A 12,447-nucleotide genomic window follows, 5' to 3' on the forward strand; every position below is an offset into this window, starting at 1 on the left:
TACTTAATATTTTTCAAATGGAGAAAAAACCTTTAGGTTTTACCCAAAAAGATCTGTTGCACAGTAAAAAGTTCAATAAGTGGCTTGATATTTATTTTTAATACATTGTATTTTATTTTTAAACTTTAAAATCGTTCTCCTGAAAAATCAAGTTTTTTGATTTATGACGTTCTTGAAAGGAGTGGGCGATATGTAATAATTTCGATGAAAAACTTTTAAAATTTTTTAATGCAAAAACATTGTTTTAAGAATAAAAAATCAATTACATAAAATGTTAACTAGATTTAGACAAAATTAAGTTGCGACTGAATGAATACTGGGCCTTAATTCACCCGGACTACATATGTAGGTTCTAGTATTTAAATACTGTAATTAACAATGCGAATATGTCTCAATTTGCCATTGTGTAGGTACGTCTATTGACGTTATATATGCTTACGTGTATTTTTAAAGGACACAGCATCTGTGCCTGACTTCACCGTGCAAGCATGTGGTAATAAGTGACGGTTTGTGAGAAATAACCGCCTTTTGTGTAAAAATAACGTCCTTGCGTTCATTACGTCATCCAAACTTGCTAAAAGCAATCATGAATGTATTTACATTGAAAGATAAACATGTAGTCATATAAAATTTGCTATTTTTATTACATATTGCGAGCATTTCGAGATATACTTTATCAAGATAACATTTACGTCACAAACGCCGTCCTTAGATGTTTCTTTTTTTATATCGGTGTTCCTTAAATTATCTTTTTTATAGGTAAAATCTGTTATCATCAGTAAAATAAAATATATTTTGGCTAAAATAATATCAATGGTATATCTTTAATCAGAATTAGGTATTTTATTTAAAATTATTTCATTTTAATGTAAACAAATCATGACTTTTATAAAAAATATACTTTAAAGTATTTTTATGCTACTAGGATACTGAATTATAATTAAGTCCCCTTTTAAAGCAGAAAATAAATTCAACATATCAGGAACGAATCGATTTGGTTATTTATGGTCAAATCTATCCATTTTTAAAATGAGTTATGCTTTGTAAAAACCACTATTTCATTTCGGAAAAAGTGGTATTTACTAAATAAATTTCAAATTTCAAATGAAAATTTTAAGATTTACATATAACAAAAAATTATAGGGTGAAATCAGACCAAAGAATGATGAAAATAAATGGTGTCTGAAAATACTTTGACAATTTTTTTTTATGAGACCACAGTCAACAGTCAATAATGAATGCAACAAAGTTCGTATGATATGCGGTGTGATCGATTAAATTAGCAATACATTACTGAAATATTTATCTAAATAAAAATTTCGTATATCAATCAATATATTATATATGGATAGTGTCAATAATTTTTATGAATCACTATAATTATTCAAATATAAAAGCCTATTATCAAAACCACATAATAAGCGTTTCGAAGGTAAATTATAAGTTAATCAATTTGATCAGGCTATTTTTAAACTAGGAAGTACTTTGTCTAGGAACTGGATTGGTGAGTTTAATTGAATACTCAGTGCTGTTTGGAAAAAAAACGTGATACTTTGTGATTTAAAAAAAAAATGCAGTTTGAATGAGCATTGTATATGATTTTTTCAATTCATCCAATATTGTTATATATTTGAATACAAAAGGAATTAATTAATATGAACAATTTTATTTTATTTTGGAAACATTTTATTTTGGAATGACTGAATTTTTGTCATGATTTTTTAATTTTATTTTTTTGTTATTTATATGCTGCATCAAATATTTTCTCTTATCCAGCCTATAATATGATATTTTTAATTTTAATTAATTGATTCGGCAGTCACCTTGTTGTAATATCTATCCATTTCAAAATTAAATTTTACTTTAAAAAAAATAATGCGACATGTGTTTTGATACTTTTTGCATCATTTTCAAATACCGTATGTAAATCTAAGTCTAAAATTTAGATTTGTATCCTTGGGACCTTGAAGGATGAAGAAAGGGTAGGAGCTGTTTCAAAATTTAGACTTAGTTTCACATACGGTGTTTAAAAATTCACTGAAATACGTGTCATATTAGATTTTAAGAAATAGTGATATTTTTAATGTATGGAAGCGAAACATGGAACTGGCAACGAAGGATGAAAGCAGAGTGAACGCTGTTGAAATGGGCTCCCTCAGACGAATGTGTGGAAAATCATTGCATGACAGAATTAAAAACGACGATATAAGAAAGTAATGTAAGACTGAACGAGGAATAATTGAAAATATTAGGAAGAGTTCTTTGCGGTGGTATGGACATGTGGAGCGAATGGATAGCGAGAGAATGACTAAGAAAATAAATGTGACGAATGTGAGAGGGAAAACAGAACGAGGACGACCGAAAAAGACTTGGCACGATCAGATCAATCAGAACCTAAAATCTGGCGGTGTCAAAAGTCTGCGCAATCGGAGGGCATGTACGACTAGATGTATGGATGTGAAGGAAGCGAGGAGTGTATGTCAGGACAGAAGAGTGTGGCGTTCCATCCTCTCTGCCTACCCCTGCGGGGAAACGGCGTGATGGTAGTAGTAGTGGTAGTAGTAGTTTTGGAACCTCAATTCATCCGATGCATCTTAAACTGCTCTGAGTTATATAGAGACTTTTATCCTCAACAATATTAATTTAAAGATACGTGATCACATAGTACGTATAGTAAAGAATTTGAAAAAAGCAACGAAAACGTTTTTTTTTTTAAATTTAATTTTCCATCATCACTAACGCAGGATGAAATGGTTCGAGTCATAACTCAAAACCCGCAGTCATGTCCGGCAATAAATCACAAAAATGTATCAAGTATTATATTTATGAGTACTCGTTCCATTAAAACACTCAAAGCTCCGTGCATAAAGGAGGGTTTTTGTCTCACCTCGGGTTTTTACATCATCTCTTTTACACCTGTGAGCCTATGTACTGGGTGGCGCAAAATTAATCACCATATCAAAAGATTTTTTAATTTTTACAAATGATGTCGTACGTCAGTTATATTTAACATTTATGTACTAGACAGCTGCAGTATACAAAATAATTAGAGTGGTCCAAGTTTTATCATCCAATTTTGTTTTTAAATAACTTTTTTACCAAATAAAACAAAATACATTTTTAGTAACGGAAATCTTTATTTGGACATTTTTCTCTTAAGTAAAAAAGATGATATCCTTCAAATGACTGCCGCTAGTGTTGATACACATTTATGCCCATTTCATCAATTTGTTTGTATACTGCAGCTGTCTAGTTGACTAATGTCAATTGCGATTGACGTACGATACCATTTGCAAAAATTATAACATATTTCGATAGGGTGATCAATTTTGCGCCACCCTGTGTGAAGGTATTTGAGAAAGAATAATAAAAGAGTTTGTCCTGAGACAACTCTATGCCGTTTGATGAATGCACTATGGACCGAACGTGTGAAAACGACGAAAAAGAATTATCTATTAGACATGAGACATGAGACGTATTGGTTCTGAGTTAGAGTCTTGTCTCGTACACTCATGTCAAGTCTGACCAATCGCTTCTGTAATTACTTAAGGCGAACCGTACAGAGCCGCACTAGGATTGATCAACGTATCATTTTTATATTAGTCATCAATCTCTACTACCTTCTGTCGAAAATCTCGATACTGGCACCGAAATCATCATTTCACGTTATTAGTTTGAAAATTTAAACTCTCTGAAGATTTCAGTAATGGAGTTTATTTTAGATGTTCACGAAAAGTACACAATCTACCTTTTTGTAATTATAAATATTGTTTTGAGTATTGATTTTTTAACTCCGTTATAAAAGTTATTAAGAGATTTAATTTTTTTTTAAACGTATTTATTATTTAACAAAATTATCTCACGACGTAAGCTTTTTTTTTGGTGTTAGAAACTATCATTTTATTTTTATTGTGAGTTATAATTCTAAATTCTTCAAGTCTTTAATGAATATTTTATGTCAAAAGATTGTGATTATTTTCAAACGTTTTTTTCACAATGAACGCTTTTCTAACGGTTAGCTGTATTTTTGTTAATTTTGTACTTGTTACCTTTTTGATTTGTTTCTTCTCAACTTTGATTTTCATGTTAAATTGTCAAATATATGTAATTGTGAGCTAGTAATACACTACACGCAACCAAAATTATCTGATCGGCGTGATTAGCTTTGAATAATCGAATTCAAATATCGAAAGAGGGCGTTATTTCATTCGTTTTTTTTTATTTCGAACTTTTTTCAAATAGGTACGTTTGAATTATTAACGTAGATTTGGATAGTATATGGGATATGGGCCATGTTGTGTGTGCGTTAATGATATTTTAAACTAAATACAATTTGATGAATGAATGAAATGGATATGCATGTTTGAAAGGACAGATTGGTGTGGCGTTCTATTCTCTTTACCTACCTCTACGGAAGAGGAATGATGGTGAATTAAAAAATTCAAGTAAACATAATTATTTCGCATATATAATTCACGAATGAGGATTGGCAGTTCATCGAAATGATGTAATTCGGGTTTTTAAATTTCCGAGGCGACCCTGACGATTCTGCAATCAGCTGTGGCGGGCGGCATTGTCGAGCACTGGGTCTGCCCGGTAGACGCGAAGCCTTCTCAACAGAGCGCGAGTTGCTCTCGGATTTTACTCGGCGGTTTTCCAGTATCGGCTTCATCGCGGAGCGCTGCGGTCGTGCGTGTGCTCTGCGCTCGGAATTTTGTCAGAAAAAAATCGCTAGAAAGTCGCGCGAGTTCTTTGTTCCTCAACTTTTCAAATTTGAACTTTTGAGGTTATGTCCCGACTTTTTTTGACATAAGTGGTGCTTTACGTTCAGTGAGTAATGATGTTTCGGAATGAATTGTGCTCGGTCTATTTCTGACCCGTGAATGTTTATTCTCAGTGGATTCGTCAAATTGTCTTTTGTTGTTTGACATGTTTTTTTTTGCCTTTGCGATACTAAATGTTTTAAATTTTTAGATAACGTTAAAGGTCTGTGGGTTAATGGATTTTGAACTGCGTCTGTCAATCATCGTTGTGCTCATTTAAATATTCGTTATTGCTTGAATCACTTCGCTCGGTGATACGAAATACGATTTATTAACCCTAGATATCTTAACCGTCCGCCTCCGTAGTGTAATGGTCAGCACGCTCGGCTACCGTTCTGGAGGTCCCGGGTTCAATTCCCAGGGGGGGGTTAAATAAATTTAAGTGATTTTTTCAACTCTTATATTTATTCAATATTAACCTGGACTGTTACCTGAAGCGGAGGGCTGATCACGTTTCCTTCGGGTGTTGTCGATCAAGATTACACTGCGTTTATATAATGCAGTGCCCTAGGCACCATTGGGGTGCGGATAAGGGTTTGAAAGATACCTAAACTATATTTGTAGATACAATGCCATTTGTGGATCGCCCAATATTGACATATCTAGTAGCTGTGCGGAATACTGATTTATTGTTAAATGCCTCTTACATTCATTCCTAATAAACCAAACTTAAGGGCCATGTAACCGGTTCCTATTTTTAATAAATACTTTTGATTAAGTTTAACGTTTTTGATTGCGTCAGACGAATGTTAAGTTATAAAGGGTTAAAACGGTTCAAATAAACGTTCGCAAATATAAAACACGTTTATAAATATTAATATTTATTTGTGTTTGTTTAGTTAATCAATTCCAAGGCCGAGATTTTTTTAATTCTAGGAAATAACCACAGTCTAAACTAACGTCAAAAATAATGATTTGTTTGACGTTTTTAAATCTCGTATACGTATCTTGTACAACGTCAAAGTACCCGGAGATTTTTTTATGAAAAATAATTATGAATAATCGAGTGTAATAAATATATATCTGTGACGTTGATTCTTAAGACAAAAAAAGGATTTACGCAAATAAGAAGTAAATATTAAAAAATAAAAAATTTCAATTAAGGAAATTAAAACATTTTGAGTGTGTCCAAATACTTGTTCACAAAATCTGGATTATCTCCAATTACAGGAGTTATTTTCATATTATTTTTTAACATCTCATCAAAGATAAGTATTGTATCAAATATAAGAGTTTCTGCTTAATAAAAAGCTTCTTTACATCCCACCAATAGATGTCTCTAGTGAAGTTCTAGTGATTCAAGAACAAGGTTTTTAAATTGGTTCATATATATAGAACTTCAAAGAATTTGAGTAGTGTGGTTGTCAATAATGGGTAGAATTGGTGAATGTTACACGTGTGTAAAGTGATCACTTAAACCAGCCGATGACGGTCCATATTCTGCTTAAATACCCAGACTTCCATATTCTGCTTCATCTTTGATGAGATGTTAAAAAATAAAATGGAAATTAAAAATGGATACTTACGTATTTCACGGAATGAGTTTAGTATCAACCAGCAAAAACGTAACAAATACATAAATATTAACTATGAGTTAAAATTCGCTTATTTCCATTTTCCTCCTTACGTCAACGTTTTGAAAAATTATTATTTGGTATTTTCTAAAGCCTGATCTATGTTTAAAATTACAATTTTTCATTTCTATATCTGATATTAGTAATAAGATAATATATAGTTTTCTACATCTAAAATATGCTCTTTTATTATCTAGTTAAATTGTTGTTCCGTCGAACCATTTACTACATTTATATTTTATATAACATTTCAAGTTAGAATATATTTTTTTCTTTTATTTTAATAGATTGTATTATTCAATGTTGTCCTGGATAAGTAGAGGTTGATGATTTAGCCTTTGTGATATATATACAGCGAGATTATTCTGCATTTATTAAGTGCAGTTATTTATGCAACACTATAGAGTAAGAAAATATCAAAATAATAAATACCTTATTGAATTCCTGAAATCTGTTTATCGGTTCATTTTAATAAAATGAATTATTCGTTAATTTTTAAAAGCAAACCAGAAAACGTACCCGACACATATCAGGTGATATTTTCATGGAGGTTTCTGTCACTTTTTTGTCATACATATTCTTCTTATTTAATATTGATTAATATTGAAGGGGAATCAAAATAATATTTAATTATTCTTCCTTTTGATCGATTGAGTAAATAGACGTAGATGTGTGGGGGGTAGTTTATACAATACTATGTAGTTGAGTATCTGTCCGCCTCTGTGGTGTAATGGTCAGTGTGTTTAACTACCGTGCTGGAGGTCTCGGGTTCGATTCCCAGGGGGGTGAAAAATAAATATTAGTGATTTTGCACTGCAATATTTATTTAATATTACCCTGGACTGGTTCCTGAAGCGCAAGAGTGATCACCTTGCCTTCGTGTAAGTAATGATCAAGATAACACTGCGTCAATTCGATGCAGTGCCCTATGCACCATTGGGTGCGGATAAGGGTTATAATGTAGTTGAGTTTTTTTTTAAAAAATGGTTAAACAAGATGAATCGTGTCCTTGATTATATACACTTGCTTCGTTTTTTAGCATACATATTTTTTCATGAATTAGGGTAGTGATGATCTGTTATTTTTTTGTGTATGGCCTTGAAATAATATACTGGTGAAACTTTCAACGTGATCGAAGAATACATGCAATGTTCTGTTACTTTTTATGCAGGTAAATAATGAGTTATATGGATGTATAACGCGTGTATATTAATGTAGTAGCGTGCACACACAGTGATTGCATAGAAAGTCGAATAAATAAAGAAGACATATAATGTACTTATAAACGTAATGCACCTCTTGACTGACAGCATTTCTCTATTACACTAGTATAAACTAGCCGCGGACAGGCGACAAGCCTGAAATGCCGGTTTTCAGTTCCGGAAAAATCTTTTCACATCTTTCTCTCTGTATTGCATCTTTTCTTGAATATGTAAGATTGAAGATACGCCATACTTGGCGACGTTACATGATGCGAGATGACGTTGTATTATTTATACTAGAACCTCTATACTAAACGTCGGTGTGGCTCGTTAAATGTTGAACGTTTATATCTCTCGAGCAATTTTACAGGACTAGTCCTAAACATGTTTTTTTTATTTTTTATAATGCAATGTTTATTTTTATTTTTATAATACTCGTACATGGGAAAATCAAACGGGAAGGTGTTTTTTTATGATTCATCGAAAAATTCTATTTAATATGTATTTTTAAAATCCATATAGGACATATATTTTTGATGAGACGATTTTTAGTTTTTTCACATGTAAAATGTAAGTAAATGGAATTGGAACTTTACGATTGATTGATTGTTGATACCTTATTCTACCTCCTGATTTTTAAGAAGTTTTTTAATTGTGAATAATTTTTGATGAATTAAAATACACCAAAAAGTATTTTGTATTATGCGCAAAAAATTTAACTCATCTAGACGTCGATTATATATATGTATAAATAAAAGCTATAATAAGCATAACAATTTACCAATCTTGTATATGTGTATCTTATTGGTAAAATCTTCCTTTTTCTTTAATCTGTTTTTGAATTTATCGTCTTTGACTCAGTTTGCCAAAACATGTAGCTAATCTGTTTCTTTATTGAGTAACCAACCTCTTTTATAACTCCTTATCCTATTATTTTTTGACATCTCATCAAAAATGAAGAAGAATATGGAAGTCTGGGCATTTACGGGGCTGACGACCGTCATAGGCTGGTTTAAGTACTATCCTATTTTACTCCCCGTCAATTCAAATTACCTATAAAATCTGACTGATCTATACATTCCTTAGTGTAAATGTCGAGAGGGAAACTATTTTTCTCCTATTATGCAATTCTCCCAGTCTCGGGAGTAGAATGGACGGGTTGTCGGTCACCCGTCAGTTACCGTTATCGCTCAGCCACTATGCGGTTAGACCATCACCGCGCGCATTACATTTGATGGGGTGATTTGCAAATTGAAAAATTACACCTGTAATACTGCCAGTAATTAGACTTGCTCTTTATGTAATGAAACCAGATTATGCCACAAAGATGATGATTGCCCAGCGTAAGACGAAAGATGCAAAGCATTGGAGATTAGTTTTTGCTACATTGCACTTTGAATGTCATCGATATCGTATGTTTATTGCATGATTATGTCATATTTAATTGCAGTCATTATGCCTTGATAAATTGCATAAACGCAACCTTAATATGCTCATTTATTTTAATAACGTTTTTAGATTCAAATGTAATCAATCAATTTCCATATAACTTATTATATTATGATAAATTCAATAGGAGCGTGGTAAACAATCGTAAATATAAAAATTTAAATGTTCAAGAGACACGAATTGATGATTTTTTAAAAAGAATAATGCTCTGCTAGTTTATATTAAGCAAAAAAAAAAATTGAACGTAATATAAATATATGCAATAGTTTTATCAACTTCCTAATAACTAACACCAAAAAAAGCTCTCATACACATTTGATATTTTGGATGTACGATTGTTACCTCGTACCTCCAGAATATGACTTGTACTATTCACAAATTGTCCAATGTAATATTATCTCTGTTTAAACTCGATCTTTACTTAAAAAAACAGGGTTCACCGGAAGCTTTGCATCACATCTTGGGTACCTATAAGATTTACTTGTTAAACATCTCAAGTTGTTCTTTCACAGTGTATTAAATTCCCTTTAAGCTTACAATATGTCATGCTTTTAAGTAGTTGTAAATACTACTTCTTCGCACCTGTTCACCCTATTGTCCCTCAACCTTTTTTTCTCTCTTTTATCTATCCCATACCTCACCGGGTCTCGAGTAGATTTAGTACTAAAAAAAATAATATGCATAGGTTTTTCGTTATTTGCTGTTTTTTTTTTCTTCAAAATTTCTTAAATCTACCGAGTGACTTTTGAGCTAAGAATCTGTGAAGTGCCGTTTACTTAGCCTGCCTATCTGACGAGATGTTTTTGTCATTAGTTCAACATCTGGGGTTTTTTAGGTCGTCGCACTTAATTTGATTCCGAAACGGTTGGTTTCATTTCGACAAAGCTATCTCGTTATCTGTTTGACCGTTGTGCAAATACCATACATGATTTAGGCTTTTAATTGACGTTGATCTTAAAATAAACTCGGAAATCAGTTAAAGACTTGTCTAGATTGGTACGCCTACGGCGAAAGGATGTGTATTTTCATATCTCCGCCGAGTATCGCCCACTGATTCGTTTAAGGATTGGATGATTCACATTTCTTATGTCCTTTAATACCAGCAATATTGTTCGTCACACACGACCAAAAATGTTGAATTTATCCTTCATTGAATTACGTAATAATTTCAGTATTCATTTAATTCATCTTACGGACGATAAATCAAGATATGTTCCCCAGTAATATTTAAAAAAAGTGTTGGATATCACTAACAAAAAAATAAGAAAAATGTCCATCTGTAAGCATAAGAGCATATAAGAGCTTTTTTTTAAGAGGCTTAGCGCAATTAAAATAGTAAGATTGTTGTATGTAGAAATGTATGGAAATTGTGTTAAATTGTATAAAAAAACTACAAAAAAATATATAAACAAAGTTTCTATCGTTTGTAAAGGAAAAAAGATGTAAGTCTGAGGATCGCAGGGCTTACAACCTGGCGTTTGGCTGGCTTAAGTGATCACTTATACTTTTGTGTAACGTTTACAATGTTGCTCATTATCGAGCATCAGTCTCAGCTCATCTAAATCTTTATTATTATGTACATTTTTTTAAATGAAGTTTTTATGTCGAATAATGCTTATTGAAAATATGTCACCAGGTTTTTACGCACTTGATTCAATCAAATAATCAAATGTCTTCGTCATTGTTATTCAATACAAATATCTTAAACATTATCGAGTACTTACTGGTTATCCTTGATAACACTTTGACATGTTTCTCGAGTTATTTCATCATTAAGAGTATGCTAAAGAGAGTTGGTGTGTAATAACAGGGCCCCAGACAGGACACAAGACCACATTCCGGAAATAACTCATTTAAACAATAGGTTGGTTTCTTGTGTAATAACAAAATTTACTGCTATTATTTGCTCCCACTTGTAGATTGCTCGGTAACCTATGTAATGTATTGTATTAATATGAGATGATTCACATGTCAAGGTTTACAAAACGTGCATGAAATCTGATTCAAATCTTAAAACCGTATTATATTTAGTACTATGCCTACAAGTTCGCAAACAAGAAGTTTGAAATACCCTATGCCTATAATTCTACTTAAAAAATATTAAGTACTAATTTTGATAAAATAATAAAACCCTTATCCGCACCCCAATGGTGCATAGGGCACTGCGTCATATAAACGCAGTGTTATCTTGATCGTTTACACATGAAGGAAAGGTGATCAGCCCTCCGCTTCAGGTACCAGTCCAGGGTAATATTGAATAAATATGACAGTGAAAAAATCACTTATATTTATTTTACCCCCCTTGGGAATCGAACCCGGGACCTCCAGAACGGTAGCCGAGCGTGCTGACCATTACACTGCGGAGGCGGACAAAACTTTTGATAAACCATACATTATAAAATTTGAAAATATATCGAAAGGAAAAATGTACATTAAAAATAAAAATTGCATTATACAAACGTTAAAAATAAAAAAAATAAAAATTTCTTTAGTACGACTTTGTTTGTCTTAAATTTTTTTGTCATAAATTTAAAAACATAATCGTTTTTTAAACGTATTATCATAAAACAATGAAAATGAATATGTCGTATTTTTTGACACTTATTGGTACATTTTTACGAACGTTTGTAGTAATCGTTTTCCCCTTCAATGGCATTTTCGAACAAATGACGATAGTGCTGACTTCCAACATTATCATCGTCATATGTACCCAATATCAGTGTTTATTTGGAATATGCTAGGTTTTAAAATTTGTCCTTAAGTCGAAGCAAAAACGTGGGATTTATTTTTACAAATATTGAATTAACATTAGGTACAGTTATATAATTCAGCGATTCATTATTAGAATATACCCTTTTATTTTATTTACTCTTTTCGTCTTCCGCATTTAACTGACCTTTTAGTTTATCAAATGACCCTCACCAACTCTCATAACTCTCAATTGTCGTCATTTTAAACATTAATGAGACGATTTATCACTGGTAATAGCGTCCCTTTCTTTGCATTTCACCCGGATAAGTCTTTCTTTTTCCCTCTCCAGACGCGGACGCAATTTATGGTTATTAATTAGGCGTCGAGTGCAACGACTTGTTGCAGCTATCGGCCGCGGTCCAGCAAATGTGCACTCTATTCACGGGGTCCCAGGGGGTATTTTCAATAATTTTGCCTCGATAATAGCATCGTTGAACCCACGAACTGACCCACGATGGCCTGCAGACGGAAATATATGCATTTCTTTTATTCCGCATTTATTTGCGAGTTCCTTATAACGATCCTTTACAAATTCAACTCAAAATTGATGTTTTAAATAGGCAAATTTAATATTTTCACTGACATTCCTTGGTGAATATTCATTTAAAAAAAAAGATGACTTTATAGTTTTTCCCATATATATTTTAT

General features: G+C 32.1%; 1 protein-coding gene across 4 annotated transcripts in view; it reads left to right on the plus strand.

Annotated features, from left to right (window-relative positions):
- Window positions 1–12,447, plus strand: part of for (cGMP-dependent protein kinase for) — a 245,806-nt gene that overhangs the window by 152,592 nt on the left and 80,767 nt on the right. The window contains exon 1 of one of the 4 annotated variants that reach the window (XM_088268815.1): window positions 4,599–4,830. The exons of the other annotated variants lie outside the window; for them this stretch is intronic. The gene's annotated coding sequence lies outside the window, so the exon portion shown is untranslated. Of the gene's footprint in view, window positions 1–4,598; window positions 4,831–12,447 lie in introns of those variants that run through there. 4 annotated transcript variants of the gene reach the window in all.

Source organism: Brachycentrus maculatus, unplaced genomic scaffold (assembly GCF_059751285.1).
Source record: "Brachycentrus maculatus isolate JH-2025_06_01 unplaced genomic scaffold, ASM5975128v1 h1tg000024l, whole genome shotgun sequence".
Lineage (NCBI taxonomy): Eukaryota > Metazoa > Arthropoda > Insecta > Trichoptera > Brachycentridae > Brachycentrus > Brachycentrus maculatus.